Source organism: Amyelois transitella, chromosome 21 (assembly GCF_032362555.1).
Source record: "Amyelois transitella isolate CPQ chromosome 21, ilAmyTran1.1, whole genome shotgun sequence".
Taxonomy (NCBI): domain Eukaryota; kingdom Metazoa; phylum Arthropoda; class Insecta; order Lepidoptera; family Pyralidae; genus Amyelois; species Amyelois transitella.
The window spans coordinates 1,177,694-1,201,496 of record NC_083524.1 but is presented as its reverse complement, the minus strand read 5'-3'; the positions used below and the strand labels follow the sequence as shown (position 1 = coordinate 1,201,496).

At 37.0% G+C, this 23,803-nt stretch overlaps 1 protein-coding gene across 2 annotated transcripts in view; it reads left to right on the top strand.

The window, feature by feature from the left end:
- Window positions 1-23,803, top strand: part of LOC106143264 (uncharacterized) — a 177,551-nt gene that overhangs the window by 126,172 nt on the left and 27,576 nt on the right. The gene's annotated exons all lie outside the window — the stretch shown is intronic.

The window sequence follows — 23,803 nt, the reverse complement described above, 5'->3', positions numbered from 1 at the left end:
CGTGATCATATGTATGTATGTATTCCAACTAAAAATAAATGCGAAAGTAAGTTTATTTGTTTGTGACCTCTTCACGGGCTTTCAACTGACATATAATCTTCTTGATATATATAACACGAATATTAAAGAGTCCGGAGAAGAACATAGCCTTAAGTCTCGATGAAAACTATAACTCCCACGGGATTTTCGTAAAACCTGTATTCTTTTATAGGTTGCGTTAAATTTACGCAGGCGAAGTTGCGGACGGCGAAAGCTAGTTGTTCATAAATCATGTCCCCAAAGTTTATTTTTCTCTTCAACGAGACGAAATCAGGTAGGACGTTTCAAGTAAACTTAAAAATACGTTATATTTTTAGAACAATAGTAAATCATTAGTGTAATTAGTCCAAGTTGAAGTGGTTTTCTTGTGGCCCAAGTCATAAAATACTTGAGTACAAGGACATTAAATACTTGATATAAGGACGAATGTAAATAAAACACATCATTTTTATCATTTTTTAATTGTCAAATTGTACGAATTACGTGGTAACTAAAAGGTTAGTTGCAATAGATATTTTTAAAAAATATAATTCCTTAATGGTAGTTATTATCTTTTTTTTAATGGTAGTAAATTATTTTTCTTACATTTTTATATTTCGAGGAGGTAATACAGCGGCCGAGCAAGTCGAGTCTGTCTATAACTTACCTTTTTTTGTGTGGTATAGTGTTTAAACTTGTATATATACTATGTCTATACTAACAGAGCTGCTTCTCACGGCATGTACCTCGTGAGGAAGCTCGCTGTATTGAGCGCATATTAAATTAAATCTTATTAATTAATGTTCAAAATAGTATACAAGGTAGCATGTTATCAAACATTACTTATTATATACTAGCTAAGTCACTACCGCTTCCAAAACTCGTGTACAAGAATAAATAAATAAATATGTACATATATACGAGACAGATTACACAGATAGAGTTAGCCTCGATGTAAGTTCGAAAATTGTGTTACAATATGCTAATCCAACGATACGATGTTTTATAATAAATACTTATATAAATAAACATCTAAGACCCAGGCTTAACAGAGAAAGTTCATACATCATGCCACGGCCGGGATTCGAACCCGAATGCAGCGGTGAAACAAAAATAAACACGCTTTAACTTGCCACTTGTACCACGCCCGACTATTTTTGTCGTTTCTTACTTAGTCAACTTATCGTGATTAATTGCCAACGTTGAACTCGGATAACAAACATTTCAATATCTCAGTAAATTGCCCACGTGTAGATAAAATGAAGAATTTTAAAGACTTCTAGAAGTGATAAAAATTGCTCATTCATTAGTACGGGTATTTTTTACGTAAACTAATTCCCATGTGGAAGTTACATATATACATATAATGACGTCTTCATCCCTTGCGAGGTATCAGTCTCGAAAGGACTGAAAGACGCACATTTATAATACAAGTTCCTATGGATTTCTGTGGAAGCATCCTGTGTATTTTCGGTACCTCTTATTTTGTTAAAAACTAATATTATTATAGTAAGTGCCTATTTTTTGTTATTTTAATTATTTTTGTAGATGTGTAAATGAAATATAATATGTACAACATACAGACATGCATATAGTCACGTCTATTATCCTTGCGAGGTAGATAGTGCCAACAGTCTTGAAAAGACTGATAAGCTACGTACAGATGGCTTGATGATAGTGAGATTCAAATAGTGACAGGTTGCTAACCATCGCCTAAAAGAAGAATCCCAAGTTTATAAGCCTATCTTATAGTCGCCTTTTACAACATCCATAGGAACGAGATGGAGTGGTCCTATTCTTTTTTTAAATTGGTGCCGGGAACCACATGGCACAACTTAAGTTTGAAGTATATCAACATAATATAAAGAACCCGTTTTTTTTATTCTCGAGTTAAAGCGGGATTTCCTCTTTGAATTTTCTTTGCAAGCCCGCATCGTACGTAACAACCTCTCTACAGCACAAAGCAATTATTTATGTTACAAAGGTGTATAAACAGATAATAAGAACCCCCCTTTCTGTAGGGTCCCAAAGGAACGAGGAACGATTATAGGAAAAACCGAAATAAATTGGTCGGAGAAAAATTACAGAAAGGTGTAATTGAGTTATACTGTCATAGAGATGACGAATCAGTTAAGGAATTGAATCAGTTTGTCTGAATAAGATAAGTATTCTCTTGATTCTATTTTCTAGGGGTAAAAATTTAAATAATAATATTTTTAGTCTGTAACTTAGAATAGTTTTCGTTTTATTCATTATTGAATTATATTAGTTGTATTTAAAAAAAATTGGTTTAGATTAGAAATGTCATGTTTTTAGTTCACAATTTGTAAACATTCTTTGTTTATGAAAGTAAAATATTGATAATTCTATTATTTTGGAATAAAGTGAAAATTTATATCAAGAGCGAAATTAAAAATAACAAATTGTATGCCAGCTGCTTTTCCTTCTGCGCAGATTGAAGTCAATCAAGAAGAGGATTCTTTTTTAGGCGATGGATTAGTAACATAATAACCATGAATATAAATTCTATTACTAAGCCTTTTAACGTGGTCTTTTTTTTTGCCGTGTTATTCACGAGGGAAAAAGTTATCCCTATCATAAATATCATTGGATTACTCCCTCACTTGGAAGAAACATGTTAACAAAATTTCTGAAAATAAATAACATTTATTATTAAAGAGTGTCAATTCTATGCATCGATAATATTATTTCTATGATTCAAGTTCATAGAAGACAAAATGGCCACGCATTCGTCTTTAAATTGGAGAAAGTTGTAGAATAACGTTCTGTAACCGTGATCTTTAGTAACGGCTCGGTAAAACGGCGCACCGGGCCATTATTACACGAGTAGAATTAGTCACGATTTTGTTTTGGAAATTGCTATTTTTAACCGACATTATAAGATTGTGGTTCTCGTTACTTTAGAATTGGACCACTCCAGGTTTCCCATACATACATTTAATCACGTCCATATCGCTTGCGGGGTAGACGCCTTGAAAAAACTGATAGGCCTCGTTCACCTGTTTAGTTTAATGATAGAATTGAGATTCAAATAATGACAGGTTGCTAGTCCATCACCTAAAAGACGAATCCCAATTATACATATAAGCCTACACCTTAGTCGTTTTTTACGACATCCATGGGAAAGAGATGAAATTGGTCCTATTCATTTTCCTATTGGTGCCGGGAACCACACGGCACTTTTTCATCCAATTATTCTAATAGCCAGCCACCGCAGCCGACACAGCTGTTCACAATTAAATGTTACCCGATACATCGCTGAATCTCTGTGAGTGGACATAAAATCTTGGATTACGGCCTCAGATGCATCCGTCGGCGATAAACCGACTTGCGATGTGAGCCAATGACCTTTGATATAAATATACAATCTGCGAAGCGTTAGAGTTACTAGATGTGACTTGAAATAAATAGTACCTACCTATATAATTTCTTATGTTATAGGGTATACCGGTAAAAACTACAGGACCCGTGGAATTTGTGAAGTACGTTCATTGTTTTGTAACGCTATATTCGTTGCTTTTTGTAGGTTGTGTTAAATTCGTCGCTTTTCGTAGATGGCGCTAAAGTTGCGAGTTGCAGCTAGTACTATCAAAAATATGATAATCTATATAGTTTTTCGGTCAAATTATCTATCTGTTATACTTTTATTGCTAAACTGCTAGGCCAATTTTGATGAACTTTGAGCAAGATCGTCAAGCAAACGTTTTATAAAAATTCTCTATGTCTCATGTTTAGTTTGATGCAGGCGGAACTGCGGACAAAAACTAGTAAGTAATAAGTGAATTGCACCTTAGCTTTGGTTAAAGTTTACGTTAAATTTACGTTACGGATCGGATCACATTACGGTAACCATAATACGAAAAATTTTAATGGTGTTTATTAATCTTACAGAAGTAACCTGTTAAACAAGGTTTGATGAAATTTGGGTTTAGTTTTTTAGCAGCGAGTGAATTTTACATAAAAACAGAACATATCTAAGGCACAATTCTATCAGAAAAGGTTGAAGAGCTCCAAAAACATAATTCACATATAAATTTTATGCGCATAGCTCAACTTGTTACTTCTAGTAAAATAAACCATGATCTGTGAATGTACGTACATCATAAAAACTAAACTTCACCTTACAGCTTCCGATGGCGTCATTACATTCTACTTTTATGTAACTTTTTTGACATTGAACTAAGAAAGGAAACACATGTTGATTTACTTCTTAAAAAACAATTGTAATATATGGCTATACTAGAGTAGTCTCGAGGTTACGCCCGCGTAAAACGTATATTGTCGTTAATTTTCATACCCGCTGAAATAATATTGTACCTTCATTCCAAATTTGCAATTTCTAGATCAGTTTGGGCTGTGGGTGGATATGTTAGTCAGTGTCGTTATTTATATAAAAAAAGGAAAATTCGTGATTACCAGAGATCGGAATAGGTAGATTGATTTTATGTACTTGCATCATGAATTACCATAGAAAGCATAACATGGATAAGCCTCTTTTCCGGGATTCCATTTCAGTACTTACACTTACAGTAAAATACCGGAAAAAATGTTAATAATTTACAAATCCCGCAATCCCGGACGGAGGCATGTCAATATTAATATATACATTTCAGTTCATTGACCCCAATATAATCTACCTATTCCGATTTTTGTGATTACGCAACCCACTAAGTTATCCGAAAAGTCAGCATAAGAACCATTTACCAGCTGTCTCCGCAGAGTACGAGAGTTCTTCGACCACGTCACTCGGACGGACGGTCACAACATCTAACAGTCGATTGTGACAGACAACGTCAAATGGCAAACGACCAAGAGACCGCAATCCTACGAGGTCTGATCGTCCCTGGACATCTTCATAAGGTCCTCCATGATGCGATGCAAAGAACCGCGACAGATGGAGGGAAATCATCAAGAAGAAAATGATTCTGGGGGGAATTACGACCCTCAGTAATGAGGAATAAGACACTGTCATATACTTACTCTTAAGTTGCACTCCATGATGTAGTTATACGTACTCTTTGTGATTTACACCATGGTAACATTTGCAGTTATTAAATTATTCAAAATGTAGAAAAACAATTTGACGGCCTCTGTGGCGCAGCGGTAGTACGCTTGTCTGTGACACCGGAGGTCCCGGGGTTCGAATCCCGGCCTGGGCATGATGAGAAAAGAACTTTTTCTGAATTGCCTGAGTCTTGGATGTTTATCTATATAAGTACTAGCTTTCCGCCCGCGGCTTCGCCCACGTGTAATTCGGTTATATACATATATATTTACGTGATTCTTTTTTTGTTCGGTAGAGTATACTTTCAAGTTGGTCCCGTTGTTACCTAGTCAGGATCTGATGATGGTATTCCAGGGAAATCAAGGGCAAACCTCAAATTTACAGGCAATTACGTTTTTGACAATTTCATAGATCTGTTTAAGTATTTGCGTCTGATAGTCATCATCCCATGTGAATGAGCTGATGATGGAAGGTACAACTCCTCAACGGTTAGGAGTTGAAAGAAAATTCTTACGAAGTTATACGTACATGTGAGGCTATTAGGTTGACCTGATAATAAAAAGTAAATCTCATTAACGTTAAGAAGTTAGGTGAAAATGGATGCGGACAAATTTCGTCTCTTCACTTGTTTCCTTTTAGCTGTTTGTATGGGTAGTGTTAACACAAAATAAGGATTTAAAGGCGTGATGTTATTAATGTTATGCATGTATGTACATAATTATGTATGTTATTATGTATGTTAAAGAGACGACTGAAAGTTGTCATACAAAGTCTTTTTTTTTTAAGGATGGGAAATCATCAAATGACCTCTCCCGCTCTGAGTGGAACGGAAGGGAGTGTCAGACTTTTACTGACTAAAACCCACCTCGTTCCTTCAGTTGCCCTTTGCGTTCCGGGGCCACGGTATCTCGTTAGAACTTTCCCGCAGCCCCGGCTCAGTTTATCCCGTTTCCCCCCCTTGGGGGTTGACATTTCAAAAATCCCTTCTTAGTGCTCACTTATGTTACTAAAGGAACCTCTGTTCAAAATCTCAGACTCCTATACCGAGCGGTTTCGGCTGTGCGTTAATAAATCAGTCACCCAATCGCACCCCCTAAATCACGATTGGAGGGTAGTTTGAAAAAACTTATAATGTCAAACATATTTACTTGCCTATGTACGTGTTCATGCCAAGTTTCAAGTTTATAAACCCAAGGAATAAGATTTTTCATAGAAACGTTTTTACCCCTTTTCCCCCCCTTGGGGGTTGAATTTCCAAAAATCCTTTCTTAGTGCTCCCCTACATATCCCAAGGAACCTACATTCCAAATTTCAGCTGTCTACGACCAGTAGTTTCGACTGTGCGTTGTCTGTCAGTCAGTCACTCAGTAACGGAAGAGTTTTATATATAAAGATTTATTATAAAATGTAGTATCGTTGACTTAGTATCTCGTAACACAAGTATCTAACTTACTTCGAGGCTAACTCAATCTGTGTAATTTGTCCCGTATATATTTATTTATATATGTATTTATTTATTAAAATGTTTTTTTTAACAGACACGAAGAAAGATATAGAGGAAAGTGATAGTTGTGTTCTACAGCTTAATGGAAAAAAATATGTCGTAACTACTAAAGAATTAAATTACTCTACACGTGTCCATTCCATCAATTAGCATATAAATTAGAGTTGTATGACTATAGCTGGGACTGATAGCTTTGTTTGTCCAACTCGGTCCCAATTTGACGAACTGTTTATATTGAACGTACATCATCGGTGGCGTGGCGCTATTCATAGGCGGAAGCGATTTACATACCAATATATGTTATTGGCGTTAGACCCCGTTACATCGTGACCTCCCTGAAAAATGCGTCTTTTTGATGTTCCTACCGATACATAAATAAATAGTAAATTTATACTAATATTATAAAGCTGAAAAGTTTGTTTGAACGCGCTAATCTCTCTACTGGTTCGGATTGAAAAAATCTTTTTGTGTTTAGTAGACCATTTATCGAGGCAGGCTTTAGGCTATTTATCATCACGCTGCAACTATAAGGAGCGAAGAAATAATGGAAAATGTGATAAAACGGGGAAAATTATTCATCCTTGAGGGCTTCAATGGTGTCCAAAATAACTATTCCACGCGGACGAAGTCGCGGGCACAGCTAGTAATGTGTTTATGTAGACAGAGCCAACAACCTTGAAAATACTGATAGGCTACGTTCAGCTATTGGCTCTGTCTACCCCGAAAGGGTATAAACGTGATAATAGTATGTGTGTATGTAATGTGTATATACGGACAACGCTACAACTTATGGCTTGCATAAAACAAGTCACGGCTCCTACCTACCCTCCCTTTCGTATGAAATGTAAACATTTAAAAAAACGCATTGATAGCTATTTTATTTGCCTAAAACAAGGTACACGTCAGCGGCAGTGATGTGTCGGTTGGAACGACATTTTGACAGGATGGGTGCGACAATTTGACAGGTTAGCTTAACCCGTGCTGTGCTGGTTTGTTTGGCAATTGTTGGTGTCATCAAAAAATGTTCATAATTTCACCACCAGTGTAAAAGGACGACTTGAACATTTTAGCTAAATAACATAACATGTCATCAAAATACTGTAAGACCACTTTCAGCTGTTTGGCTAAATTATAGAATTGAGATTCAAATAGTGACAGCTTGCTAGGCAATCGTCTAAAAACAAAGAATCCCAAATATATAACCCTATACCTTAGACCTTAGACGATTTTTTCTAATGGTGCCGGGAACCACACGGCGACTATTGGCCTGTAAAAATTAATTAAAATCGGCTTTGTGGTTAAGCCGTGAAAGCGTTACAGACAGGCAGACAGACTTGCATGCTCTATCTATATTGAAATGTCCATATTCATTTGATCGAATACTCCTTGCTATAACCATTGATTAACCGAATACCGACGTATGTCTATCTGTCATGTCAAAATGCGGAGGGTGAACTCCTATTAAACCATGCTTGATTGGAATGATCGGGAGTTCCGACAGATAATAAAATTGCCTTTATTTACTTGTCCAGGAGTGAGAACGGCCTTGACGAACGTGCCTTGATGAAATCAGGGAAGTCATCTCGAAAGGTGTGGTTCCCGGCACCAATACAAAAAAGAATAGGACCACTCCATCTCTTTCCCGTGGATGTCGTAAAGGGCGACTAAGAAATAGGCTTCCAAACTTGGGATTCTTATTTAGGCGATGGGCTGACAATCTGTCACTATTTGAATCTCAATTCTATCATTAAGCCAAATAGCTGAATGTGGCCATTCAGTCTTTTCAAGACTGTTGGCTCTGTCTACCCCGCAAGGGATATAGACGTGACCATATGTATGTATGTATTTCGAAAGGTCAGGTCAATAGTACCTACCCGAAATCTGAGCTTTCATGAAGAGTTATGAAAGTTGGATGATGCGATGGACGTATGCAATTATCGGGACAAGTAGGTTTCCTACCTACCGGTCTAGGAAATAGGCGTGATTATATATTAAGAGTCGCCTGTATGGCTATATATATTTGTACGTTGTATCTTATTACATATTTTATGGTGGTCTATCTATATCCATAGGGGGATAGACATAGCTAACAGCCCTGAAACGACTGAATGGCCACGTTCAGCTATTTGGCATAATGATAGAATTGAGATTCAAATAGTGACAGGTTGCTAGCCCGTCGCCTAAAAATAGAATCCCAAGTTTGTAAGCCTATCTCTTAGTCGCTGATATATGAATGAATGAGATGAATAAATGATTTAAAACTAGAAATAATATAACGAGTATGACGAAACTTACTATTGTTTATAGCGAAATACCAAAAGTTGAAAAGGGAATATTCTCATTCGATTTACTGAAGTACCGGCCGAACGGGACCGGATGACCGGACGCGGCCGGACGGACCAATTGCGTCCACTCCGCAAATAAACGCCCTTAATTACATTCACTCATCGTAGCTCGAATAAGTGGATGCTATTGTTTTGTTCCGTAAACAATACGTTTTTATCCCTTGCTGGGTAGACAGAACTAGCAGTCTCAAAAAGACTGAAAAGCCACGTTCAGATTTATGGTTTTGTAATGAATTGAAATTCAAATTGTAACAGGTCGCTTGCCAATCGGCTAAAAGAAGAATCCCAAGTCTAAGCCTTTCTTATAATTGACTCATAAGAATACTTAAGTGTCAATTTTCGTTCCCGTGGAAATTTTTACATGCACATCAGGAACCTATATGCAAAATTTCAAGTTCCTAGACCTACCGGTTTAGGTTGTATGTTGTCTATCAGTCAGTCGCTCAATAACGGTTTAATATGTATAGATTATACGAATATCAACTATTCTTACTATTTATTCCAAAGACCATAATATTCTTTTGTCCGTCAACACAATAGATGTATTAGGGAATAATATTAGTATTCCTCATACCAGGTGCCTTGTGTGGAATACAAAAAGATGTATCATCTTGAATGATAAGTTCAATATTATTACGTTACATTTATTCGAACCAATAAGATCGGACTAGTGTTGTACCGTTCGCAAGTCTCGGAGACTTGACTCATACTCTTATTTGTTTTCTCTAGGTGTACCTCCTATCACCTCGTCTATTTTGTTAATCTTGTAGATTAGCAGTACCTAGAACTATTAAGTGTTATTAAGTAAATTAACAATGACGTTAAAATTGTAAAGTGGTTTTATTTTTGGTTATAATTTTGTGATAAACTTCATTAAATGGTTTTCAATTAAATCAATGGTATGTGTGATTTTATGGTGGCAGCGGTGGGATACTCTAAGGGAAGATTTCCAGGAATTCGCGGACGAACGGAACTTCAAACGAGATTTTTCGATTTACGCGAACGGAGCCGCAAGCGTAGGTGCTCTAGAGTAAATACAAGTTTTATTAAAATCCTTCGTTGCTGAACTTATACCTAACGAGCGAGACAACAAAACTCAGCGTTTAGTAGAAAACACCAGTAGTAAACAATTTGGCATATCCTTAAGAAATAACTCAACTAATAAAAGATAAAATCGCTTACCCAACTCAGGCTCCAATTCCTAAAGTTCGACAAAAAAAAATGTTAATTGAGTCTTTTTGCAGGCTTTTAAGTCTCAAGTTCTTACAACACTAATTTATACTGCTAATGGCGCTTTTACTGCGTCTTCATAAATTGCTCATTATTTCGTTTCGATGTATTAAATATCTGATGCATATGAGCGAGATTTTCTTCATTCATTTTATAAAATTTTCTGAATGTTCACATTTTTTTTTAATTAGTTTTCCTGAAATAAATGTTTTTCATACTGGTTTAATAATGATGAAAAAACAAAACGTGTGCCAGGTATTTAAATTAAAAGTCAATTAAGGGATCTATAAATATGAATATTTTTTTATTATAGGCTCAAAACCTGTTACTAGCTATAAATCCAGTTCCATCAAGCCTCGTACTTGGCTCTGTCTACCCTGTAATAGATAATGACTGTGAATGTTTGATTTAAACTAATGTACGAAACTGAAAAAAATTACATTAGGCTGCAGTGAGATTCGAATCTTGAACCTTGATACAATACTTAACGTATCAGACAACTTAACCCTTCATCCACCGACTTCCAAACAATATAATCACACAAAGAACTGCAAAAGAATTTAAAAATTGAATTTTCAATATCTTTATTTTTTATTTAGCGAACATTGCACTTTTCGCAGTGAGAATGCATTCTACAATACGGTCCCTCGTCCCTGGGGTCGCCACGTATTGCCAATGCCATCCCCCCCACCCCAATTCCCCCACCACTGCTGTTGAAATCTTTGGATGGCAACAATGAAATTCCCGAGATGTTCAGACTTGAAATGGCCGCTATTGAAATTTGCATTTTGTGGGAACTATTTCAAGTTGTGCAGTTTAGTGGACAGAAACTGAGAAGGGTTTAAGGTTTTTCTGAATGCAGAGGAACTTTTGTAGAATTGTTCTAATTAATGTCTGTTTCCCCGTCTTATATATATTCTTGGCGTCATAAATTGTTTTCATATATTTCTGTATTTATTAATCCTGGTAACGTCCACACCTTGGGTAGATCCCGGGGTCCGTCTATGCCCAAGGTCCTAGAACAGGTCAGCCAGACTCTGCGACTTCTGTCTGACCTTTGAAACAGTGTAGGAAATCCGTCTTGTGTCATAGTTACACGAACATAACCAGTAGCCTAAATATTCAGTTCTCCATTCCATTCCAGAGCTCGTTAGATAATAAAAAATTCAGAGGTCAAATAAAGCCAAGTAAAAATAAATTCTTTCAAAGCCTAAATTTAGGAAAGGCACGAGACTTGCACAATAAAATATTTTAGCAATCACGAGGGAAATGTTTGAGAACCTTGACGATTCGTTTGAAAAATGAAGCAGAATTTGATGTGTAAACGGCTGGCGGATTTTCATTGTTGCCCGTTGGGATTGGGGTCGGAAAGGGATTTCACAAATATTTACCTCCTTCGTCACAGTACGCAGTAATCAGAATGTCGTTTCAGATACGAGTATTAACGACTCACAGTTTTCGACATCGAAAAATTTCCGCAACGTTCTTTTTTTGAATGCCGCAAAAAACTTCATGATGAAAATTCCCATGAATGAGACCTGGCTAAGATTAAGTTATCAAACAAAAAAAATATTGAATGTCAAATTGCGCGTGAAATTATCGGCAGGCTTAAGTGAAGATAGTCTTCAAGTAATGAATAAGTCTTTATTTTTCCTAATCTGGTAAATGCAAATTTTATCAATGCGGAATAAGCTATTAACTACTAACATTGAAAAATAAGTAATTACAAAAAAGTTATGCTGAAAAATTATTCCTAAACTAAACTTACTAAATGAATCTGTGTAATATGTATTATATATATTTTTTTATTTAAACAATCTGATGGCTTTAAGGCAGACCAGAATTCTCCACATATGGAAGGCAAAAAAAAATATTTGCTGGAACAAAGATTTTATGCAGAAGGCAACAAACGCCAGGCCAATGACTTAGATGAAGATAACCTTCTGATGTCCTACTTTTGATATCCAACAGTTTCTATTCATAAGTCGTTAGTCTGATTTTTCCCTTTGTTTTATTGAGATGTCGTGATCACTTATTTTTCGCGTTCCGATGGCCTTGTGACTCTTTTCGAGCTGGATTATTACAGACTATGTATGTACTTCCTTATATTAAAAATAAAAAGAATTAGCTCGTTTCTTAAAAATGATTTTTAGTCTATGTATATATACCTCTTTTACTCATACTCATAGCATACCTACTTATAATCACGTCTAAATCTCTTGCGGGGTGGACAGAGGTGACATGGTTACTGGTCAACAGTCTTGAAAAAACCTATCCCTTAGTCGCATTTTACGACATCCATGGGAAAAAGATGGAGTGAGGAACCACCCGGCTAAGACTTATTATATTGTTAAATGTACGACAAGTCAAGATAATGTCAAACCTCTCATTGATTTGCTAAATTGTATTCACGACACCTTTCGCCAATAGAAAAAATGTAGGGCATTCAATACTTTATTTTGTTCGATGACAAGTGAAATCTAGTGGAAATCTAATTTAGATTCTGAAGACGTAGCGCTAAGGAAGCATCTTTTGAAATAACGAGAGGACAGATGAATAGCCGTGCCGTGTGGTTCCAGAAACAAAAAAAAAAGAATAGGACCACTCCATCTTTTTCCCATGGATGTTGTAAAAGGTGACTAAGGGAAATGCTGATACATTTGCGATTCCTCTTTTTTATAGAGCCAAACAGCTGAACGTGGCCTTTCAGTCTTCTGATGACTATTGGCTTTGTCTACCCCGCAGAGGTCATAAACGTGATTGTATATTTTAAAAGAATCTATACATATAATAAATCTGTAGAAAGGTCAATTCTGTACATTGAAAATATTGAAAAAATAAATAGCAGGGGGTGTTACTGGATCGATACCAAACACAAAAATGTGATTAAAAAAATTTTTGTCTGTCTGTCTGTATGTTCAGGCATCACGTGAAAACTAACGGTTCGATTTTGATGAAACTTGGTATAATTATACCTTATTATCCTGGGCGTAAAATAGGATACTTTTTATCCCGAAAAAATACGAAGAAAAAAAAAATCTTAATTTTTCAGTTTATACATAGACGTTGTTCTGTAGAACCGCGAACACACGTTGCGTTACCCGCAGTGGATTTAGCGCCGTAACCAGTAGCGCCTAAAGTCGGCTTTGGCTTGAACCGTTTGCTGCACAAGCGGGCCGCTACTAATTACTATGAAAAAAATACTACATAGCTACATTAATTCCCATCCAATCAAAAGCATCATTTCAAAATTCCCCATGATTCCGGTTTAAGGAAAAAAAATTACTCACGGTCAAAGGTAAAAAATGGGTGTATCGCAATTTTCTTTAAAACGGTAAGTTTTTCAAATCGGAAAATTACCTCAGACATAAATTGTAGATCATAAAGTTATCTATAAAAAAGGTATCAATAATTTTTTTCAACAAAGCTACCGTTTTTGTGATATAACGATGCAAAAAGTTGCAAGCGTCATAATATGCATCCGTTTCCTTGCCACCTCTGAGGTAGTGTACTATTAGCGCGTTTTTTTTTTTAACATTTTTATTATTAAACTTGAAAAAGTCTGAAATAGGTTAGAATAAACACGTGTTTTCACAACGCACTCAAGACTAACTTTCGCATTTATTATTTAAAAAAATAGAATAACCCTTAGTGAAGAAAATCATCTTAGGACAATAATAGAGATTACAATTATCAAATTCAATGCAATAATCAAATTAAAACTAAAACTACTTATAAAAAGAAAGAAAAAAGATGACTACAAACTAAAATTTAATTTATAAATTGTACAGTCCTTGCATAGCATCAACATGCGGGAATGTGCCCAGAAGGCTGGCAGCATTGCCAATTCGAATGGCAAAGCTGATTCTCTGAGCCAGATAATTTCCAGCCCTCCGGTCAAGAGATACCTCAATTAGCTTTTTCGACAATTGTCGGAAAAGCTGATGGGCAGATAGGCCCCCCGGTCCCAGAGTTTCTACCCCAAAAGGTTCAAAAGTATAGATATTACCGATAACTACATACATACATACATACATAAAATCACGCCTCTTTCCCGGAGGGGTAGGCAGAGACTACCTCTTTCCACTTGCCACGATCCCTGCATACTTCCTTTGCTTCATCTACATTCATAACTCTCTTCATGCAAGCTCGGCGGTTTCGGGTACTTTTGACCTGACCCTTTACCAGGACGTCCTTAATTTGATCAAGATATGTTCGTCTAGGTCTTCCCACTCCGACCTTTCCCTCCACACTCTCCATTTATATCTGCTTAGTCAACCTGTTTTCATTCATCCTCTCCACATGACCGAACCATCTCAACATACCCTTTTCTATTCCTGTAACTACATCTTCTTTCACATCACAACATTCCCTTATCACACTGTTCCTTATCCGGACACTCAATTTCACACCCAACATACTCCTTAACGCTCTCATTTCCACTGCATTTATTCTGCTTTCGTGCTTCTTTTGCCATACCCAACTTTCACTCCCATACATTAATGTCGGGACCAACACGCCCCTGTGCACAGCCAGTCGAGCCTTTTTGGATAGTTTCTGACTGCTCATAAAGGCATGCAAAGCTCCATTCCATGTTCCCCGCGTTCACTCTCCTTTCAATATCACTATCACACTTGCCATCTGATCTAAACTTTGATCCCGATAACTACATATTTTTGCCTCATTTGAAGCAGAACGGCCTTAGATTTAGTAACCTGAAGATGAGACGGCGTAAGTGTGTCGACACAAGTAGCATCCCACACCAATGGCCGCCCCAATCTCCAGGGTACCAAAGTCATACCATCCGGTCTCTTGGCATCATCCCGAGCCAGACCGTTTGGTTCTAGAACGGCTGGAACATGGATGGTGGCAAGAGCACGGAGGATTGTATCATTTAGGGCGGCATGGCGCCCTAAACGGCCGGCACTCCTAGGGCATGAGAGGCCGTGGTGTCCATAGCCGACAACGGTATCCCCGCAAGGACAACTATTATTAAAGACTTACGGTATTTCATGTGTTGAGCATTCTGAGATAAAGCAGGTATACGACCCTAGCCACGTACACAATTAAACAGAGAGACAGATGTTGTCTCAAGGTTTCACTACAGTATAAATGAAGGGACTGGGTTTCATTATACTTATGTATATTTTATATTTTGAATTCAAGTTAAAATTACCGACAGAACAATATTTTTACTTATATTACTGCTACATAGAGTATATACGAGACGTGCTTATGCATATTATGACGCTTGCAACTTTTTGCATGGTAATATCTCAGAAACGGTAGCTTTATTGAAAAAAAATATTGATTCCTTTTTATAGATATCTTTATGATCTACAATCTATGTCTGAGGTAATTTTCCTATAAAACTTACCGTTTTGAAGAAAATCGTGAAAATCCCATTTTCTTACCTTTGACCTTGGGTAATTTTTTTCCTTAAACCGGAATCATGGGGAATTTTGAAATAATGCTTTTGATTGTGTTTTAAACAATTATACTCATTTTCAGCTTGATGGGAATTAATGTAGCTTCATTCCTATTTTTTGGTCTAAATTGACCGGACTGAAAATAAAATGGAGAAATAAACCATCTACGCGAAGATCGACATCCGCGCGGACGGAGTCGCGGGGGAAAGCTAGTAAACAATATTTCTTTACATCCTTTGCCTAAATAAAAAACAAAATTATATATCTTTCCGAAATATGTAATAAACAATAAAAAAAAAAGCAAGAATTGATCTACCTCGTTAACGCTACATTATGTCACTTCTAACCATTCGTTATTTTATTAATTTTATAACAAACCCAAGACAATAGCTTTAGGGCCAAATAATGGAATAATTAGTTTTGGGTTTATGGCCGGGTATCAAGGACGTTGCTGTGATGGTTATGGATTAAGTTTGAGAACCTTTGACATACATAAGTTACATCCACCGTGAATTAATGTTTCTATATTATTATCCATATTCAATTAAAAGTGCCGTGTGGTTCCCGGCACCAATACAAAAAAGTATAGGACCACTCCATCTCTTTCCCATGGATGTCGTAAAAGGCGACTAAGGGATAGGCTCACAAACTTGGGATTATTTTTTGGGCGATGGGCTAGCAATCTATCACTATTTGAATCTCAATTCTGCTGAACGTGGCCATTCAGTCTTTTCAAGACTGTTGGCTCTGTCTACCCCGCAAGGGATATAAACGTGACCATATGTATGTATGTGGCAACAAACAAACTAACTCACTTTCACATTTATAAGTTGGGATAATTTAGTTTGTTACATTTCTAAACTTCTATTCCATCAAGTCAAAGGTGATCTTCGTTTCTTCAGATTATTTACTCTGCTCGCCTTTCTACTTCCTCCTAGTGGTTTTCCCGGTTACATCCTTAACTTAGAAGCCCAGACCACGACTTTGACCATGACCCTGGATTAGGTTAGTCAGTTAGGTAAGTTTTTACACGAAGCGAGTTTCGTCTGACCTCTTTGCAATGGAATATAACCTTTATGTTGGCTTGCGGTATAAACTGCACGTGATTGTGCCTATCCCTTAGTCGCCTTTTAAGACATCCCCGGGATGGGGCAACTCCTATTCTTTGGTTGAATAGAACTGGACCCATATTGGGTCATGGCTGTAGTTACATACATACATACATATTATCACGTCTATATCCCTTGCGGGGTAGACAGAGCCAACAGTCTTGTAAAGACTGATAGGCCACGTTCGGCTATTTGGCTTTAAGATATAATTGAGATTCAAATAGTGACAGGTTGCCAGCCCATCGCCTAAAAGAAGAATCCCAAGTTTGTAAGCCTAGCCCTTAGTCGCCTTTTACGACATCCATGGGAGAGAGATGGGAGTGGTCCTATTCTTTTTTCTATTGGTGCCGGGAACCACACGGCACATGGCTGTAGTTGGCTATTTTTTTTTTTTTTCAATTTTCTTATCTAGGTGTAAAATTATCTGTGTCATGCTCCTCGAGACCTAAATCTCGAAGCAGCCGTGTGGAAGATCACAGAATGGTATTCAATTCGATTCCTAGACATTGACTTCTTAAGCGATAGACTGGTCGTGACAAATGTTTAAGCGTAAACCGACCAGAAAATATGTTTTCTTTTGTAACTGCTTACACATCTTAGAGATTGTAGTTTTTCTTTTTAAATTAAATGAAAAAAAAAGGAAAAGAATGGGACCACACCATCTCTTTTCCATGAATGTTATAAAAGGCGACTTACGGATAGCCTTATAAACTTGGGATTTCTCTTCTAGGCCATCACCTACTAGAGGAATCCCAACTTTTTAAATTGTAATTCAAATAGTGACAGGTTGCTAGCCGACGGCTTATATAGAAAATAGATGATTATGAACTTGAGATTTCTCTTGTAGGCGATGGGCTAGAAATCTGTCACTATTAAAATCTCTCATCACTACACAGTAAAATAAGAAAAAAAAATACTTTTGTAGGTAATCGAATAAGAAACCTTTTGAAGTCTAGTTTGTAAAAGTCTAGAAATGCGACGAAAAGCGAATAAATTACGCGAGGAGACCCGCCTAATGTGATACGACGGAGTTCGTGGCGTAAATCCGATATTCAATTTTCATAAAACTAGATTTTATATTCCGCTGCAAACGGTGTCACTAAATCTTGTCTAGTTTATTGGACATTAATAAGTCTATGTTCACTTTGGCATATAGTTACTTTTATTACGTATTGAAGTACCTAAATATATAAATATGTATGTACCGGCCGAATCATAAAGATTGAGCTCCAAAGAAAGTTGGAAATATTTGGTAATGAATTATAATTAAAATAAATAAAGATGCATACGGGACAAATTACACAGATTGAGTTAGTCCTAAAGTAAGTTAGGGACTTATGTTACTAGATACTAACTCAACTATAGGTACTACCATTTACATAAATAAACATCCAAGACCCGGGCTAATTAAAGAAATTTCGTGTTCCATTATGCCCTGGCCGGCATTCGAACGCGGGACCTCCGGTGTCACAGACAAGTGCACTACCGCTGCGCCACAGAGGCCGTCTACTCGAAGATATTATATATCCAAGGCATGTGGTTCATAGGCAAGAAAACAACCATTTTGCCAATTAGACAAATACGAGAAGTATTTTTTATGTAAAATAACTAATTCGCAAAAAAAAATGACAAACATTGAATTAGTTAATAATTCACTTCGTATCAGATTTAAATCCCATTTCTCCGGAGGTCAAGCCCGGATTATATTTGACCTTTGACCTGTGAAAAAACACCTTCAGGTACAAAAAAAAAAGAGTATAGAAAGAAATGCGCAATGTCCAGTAACACCCATAAAACAGTCTTTAATTACAAATTTTTAGAAATTTTGTCTTTAATAGTACGAATACTTACTGAATATTTTTTCGTGGGAATTCTCGACCATGTACCAATGACTATTTTCGATGTTATGTTCAGGATTCAGTTTCAGGAGCCATGGTCAAAGGCATACTCCGGGCTCCTCCCCAGAGAGGCAAGGACTAAAAGCCAGGAGTAAAAAGACTTTTCGTGGGAATTACCGTAAAAACGAATAATAGTAATTTTTGTATGAAAGCGTTTTAGCGAATCCAAATATAATTAACTAGTTTAGGGTAAAGGATTTAGACTAAACCCTTGTTTAATTAATAAGTTTTCTTAACATAATCTTTGGCTTTTCAAATTGTAAAATTCACATCTGTTCCAACATTATTTTGTACAGTTACTAATGAAAAAAAACATCCAAGACAAAATGCGTTTTTTTTTTTTGCGAACCCCATTTCCATACAAACGAGGGTGATTCTCAACTTGTTTTCGGGAAAAAATACTGGTTATACTGTACAGATGCCAGTGATCGGATCATCATAATCAATCAATATTGTAAAATGCCTAATCATTGCGGAAGCTCTGAAACTCTTTGATATTTGAATCTTGGGCTGAAAAGACCTGATAATATTGAGACGATATTTATGTTTAAAAAACGATTTATTGTTTTGTCTTTTTAAATAGGATTCTCTTTAATCTTTCATATTAAGTATATACTAAAATTATCGGTTGTCCCGTCCTCATGATAACTTGCGACCTCGGATAGTTAGGTATATTTACTAATTTTTATTTACTAATAATTTAATTAAAATCGGTCCAGTGGTTGAACCGGCGGACCCCGGGCCCCGAAATACTGGGGCAAGGGTGAGGGTGCAACCGGGAACACGCAGAGATGAGAGAGAGTGGTTGAACCCGTGAAAGAGCAGACAAATAGATAATCTATTGGAGCTAGATCAGATATATAGCTTAAAGATGGATTGAGATTCAACGGTGACGGGTTGCTAGCCCATCGCCTAAAAGAAGAATCCAAGTTTATAAACCTACTAGCTGTGTCCGCGACTTCGTCCGCGTGGAATAGTTATTTTGGGCATCATAGAACCCTCAGGGATGACTAATTTTCCCCGTTTTTTTCACATTTTCCATTATTTCTTTGCTCTTTATAGTTGCAGCGTGATGTTATATAGCATAAAGCCTTTCTCGATAAATGGTTTATTCAACACAAAAAAAAATTTTCTATTCGAACCAGGAGGTCCTGAGATTAGCGCGTTAACAAACAAACTCTTCAGCTTTATAATATTAGTAGGTATAGATAACGTAGTCGCCTTGGATTGGAATAGAATACAAAAGATTTATTTTCAAAATTGGATACAAGGTATCACTTATTGACGTCACATCACTTAATCTAATTATAACTACTACCGCTTGCAAAGCGCATGTGTAGACTTTTACGTCATCCAGTCGTCCATTTGAAAGGGATGGAGTGGTGGTATTATTTTTTCTATTTGTGCCGGGAACCACACGGCAGATTCTGTTATAAATTATTCAAAAACAAAATGTCGCAAATATGAGAGAGGAGACTTATTTATGTATGTAAACGTTTCATTACAGTTATCAGTGGAATTTTTCGGGAACATTACCGGATATAAAAACGGGATTTTTTCGGGAGCCGGGCGATTTATCAATCCGGTGGACGTAACTGTCACATCCGGATAATATCTGTAATTTGAACCGGCCACTGTTGTTCGGATTTTTCTAATTTGCGATCAGATTTTTATATCAGAATATGTTTACAAAAATACATAAAATCACGCCTTTTCCCCGAAGGGAATGCAGGGACTACATCTTTCCTCTATCACCATGCTAAACGTCTCGTATCAGTCTTTTCTAGACTGTAGGCTTTGTCTACCCCGCAAGGGATATATAAGTGTTTATATGAATGATAATAAATATGAATGATGTATTGTTAATAGCTACATATTCTTTCATGTAATATTCCGAAACGAGATATTAATATTTATTCATCGTCCATATTATATGTTTTCTTAACCACCGATGTGCGGTATATCGGAAACAATGTTGTTTTATCTCGAATGTGCAAAAGTAAAATATTTTATTGGCCCGTAAAAGGCGCCGTACGCAGTTCAATATGTTAAGTAACTTGTTCACGATACTGTAACTACTTTTTAATATACTACTACCTCCTTTTTGAAGTCGGCTAAGAAACTATTTGTTTGTAATGGCTAAATACTTTAAGAATATCTTTAATAGTTTACGAAAATGAAATGGTGTAATGGAATAATATGAATCAAGTCACTTTTGAAGTGTTCTTTTTTAAAGTGTAGGGGTTGGTACTTTTATATCTATATATATAAAACTCTTCCGTTACTGAGTGACTGACTGACAGACAACGCACAGTCGAAACTACTGGTCGTAGACAGCTGAAATTTGGAATGTAGGTTCCTTGGGATATGTAGGGGAGCACTAAGAAAGGATTTTTGGAAATTCAACCCCCAAGGGGGGGAAAAGGGGTAAAAACGTTTCTATGAAAAATCTTATTCCTTGGGTTTATAAACTTGAAACTTGGCATGAACACGTACATAGGCAAGTAAATATGTTTGACATTATAAGTTTTTTCAAACTACCCTCCAATCGTGATTTAGGGGGTGCGATTGGGTGACTGATTTATTAACGCACAGCCGAAACCGCTCGGTATAGGAGTCTGAGATTTTGAACAGAGGTTCCTTTAGTAACATAAGTGAGCACCAAGAAGGGATTTTTGAAATGTCAACCCCCAAGGGGGGGAAACGGGATAAACTGAGCCGGGGCTGCGGGAAAGTTCTAACGAGATACCGTGGCCCCGGAACGCAAAGGGCAACTGAAGGAACGAGGTGGGTTTTAGTCAGTAAAAGTCTGACACTCCCTTCCGTTCCACCCAGAGCGGGAGAGGTCATTTGATGATTTCCCATCCTTAAAAAAAAAGACTTTGTATGACAACTTTCAGTCGTCTCTTTAACATACATAATAACATACATAATTATGTACATACATGCATAACATTAATAACATCACGCCTTTAAATCCCTATTTTGTGTTAACACTACCCATACAAACAGCTACGAAATTTGTCCGCATCCATTTTCACCTAAATTCTTAACGTTAATGAGATTTACTTTTTATTATCAGGTCAACCTAATAGCCTCACATGTACGTATAACTTCGTAAGAATTTTCTTTCAACTCCTAACCGTTGAGGATTTGTACCTTCCATCATCAGCTCATTCACATGGGATGATGACTATCAGACGCAAATACTTAAACAGATCTATGAAATTGTCAAAAACGTAATTGCCTGTAAATTTGAGGTTTGCCCTTGATTTCCCTGGAATACCATCATCAGATCCTGACTAGGTAACAACGGGACCAACTCGAAAGTATACTCTACCGAACAAAACAAGAATCACGTAAATCGGTCCATAAATCTCGGCGTAATCGGTATGCATAAATAAAACACCCGAATTTTATTTTCTATTAACTATCACGAGTTGTCTCGATGCTCGATAGATGGCGTTGGCATCGAGATAGATCGCGCTATGGTTTCGTTACCGTCATTTAGCTAGGTAGCGTAAAATATTTTAATTTATCGTGTAATTTTAGCAGCGCCCCTAGCGGACATACGCGAAACTACATATTACACACTACAAATATTTTGATTTGAAATTATTATTCGTTTGATTCATTAACTTTTAACTTGACTTATTTAACTTATTTTACTCTCTATTTCAGTTAATTTTTGATTTGTTGATTAGATTTGATATTTTTGATAGTGATAGGTGTCGAAGTGCGAGAAGTCTTAAATATTGGTTAGTAAAAAATACGTATCAGTTGCGGAAAGCAGGATGGCACTAAATAGGATGGGATGGGACAGGATAGGACTGGACGGGGCAGGACGGGACACAACAGGTTGGGACGGGACGGAACAGAACGAGAAGAGACGGGACAAGACGGGAGAAGCCATATGAATTTAAACCAAATATAAACATAAAACAGCCCCGCACGATACGGGTTAAAAAATTGGTGAAATTTTATGGCGTATCCTTATAATATAAATACATTTGCGCGGGCGAAGCCGCGGGCAAAAGCTAGTTTTATATAAAATACTAGCTTTCGCATGTGTAAAATTCAACAAGTCTACGTAATCCACACCATGTGTTATGCAAAATTCTATACAGATCTATTGAATCGTTTCGACGTGACACGGGACAAACAAACACACAATCAATTTTATAATATTAGTATTTTTACAGCGATTTTTAGTACACCATATCAGCGTGAGCAAAGTCACGGCAAACAAACTAATCATTTTAAGACGTATTGAAATGACGTAGAAGTGGAAAGGGAAAGTGGCAAGTGGAAAGATGTGGTCTCTGCCTACCCCTCCGGGAGAGAGGCGTGATTTTATGTATGTATGTATGTTTGCCGTGTGGTTCCCGGCACCAATAGAAAAAGAATAGGACCACTCCATCTCTTTCCCATGGATGTCATAAAAGGCGACTAAGTGGTAGGCTTATAAACTTGGTATTCTTCTTTTAGGCGACGGGCTAGCATCTTGTCACTATTTGAATCTCAATTCTATTTTAAAGCCAAACAGCTGAACGTGGCCTATTAGTATTTACAAGACTGTTGGCTCTGTCTACCCCGCAAGGGATATAGACGTGATATGTATGTATGAAATGACACAACAATGACGTCATTATTTAAATCCCAGATTTGATCGCACCCCGCCTCCAGAAATCTCGCGACGACGTGTCTATTGTATTCAAACGTCTTTAATACCTCCAGGAATTAGGGAGAGCCCGGCTGAATGTGAATCGGGATTCCGGGAGAGGGTAACGGGATTTTTAGCCGAATGATGGAAAGTAGATGCTTTTACGATTGGAGGATGCGTCGTTGGAGAAGACATTCAGTGTCGTGTGGTTCCCGGCACCAGTAGAAAATAAAATAGGACTACTCCGTCTCTTTACTGTGGATATCGTAAAAGGCGACTAAGGGATAGGCTTATAAATTAAGAATTTTAGGAGGAAGCCGCGTGTAAATGTTGGTATTATATATATGTAAAGGAGATCAGGTTACCTTAGAATCCAGACCTTCCTTTTTATCTCCACACCTGAGCGGATGCACCTGGACCGGTGGTTGACCTTTACTCACAATGGACGATTTGAACCTACTCCACGAAAAGGAGGTTCACAACCCGGCACAAAATCTTTTCATCATATCAGCATGGAAATAAAGAGGTTGCTTTGCTCAGGTCAGTTCAAAAGTACCCGAAACCGCCGAGCTTGCATGAAA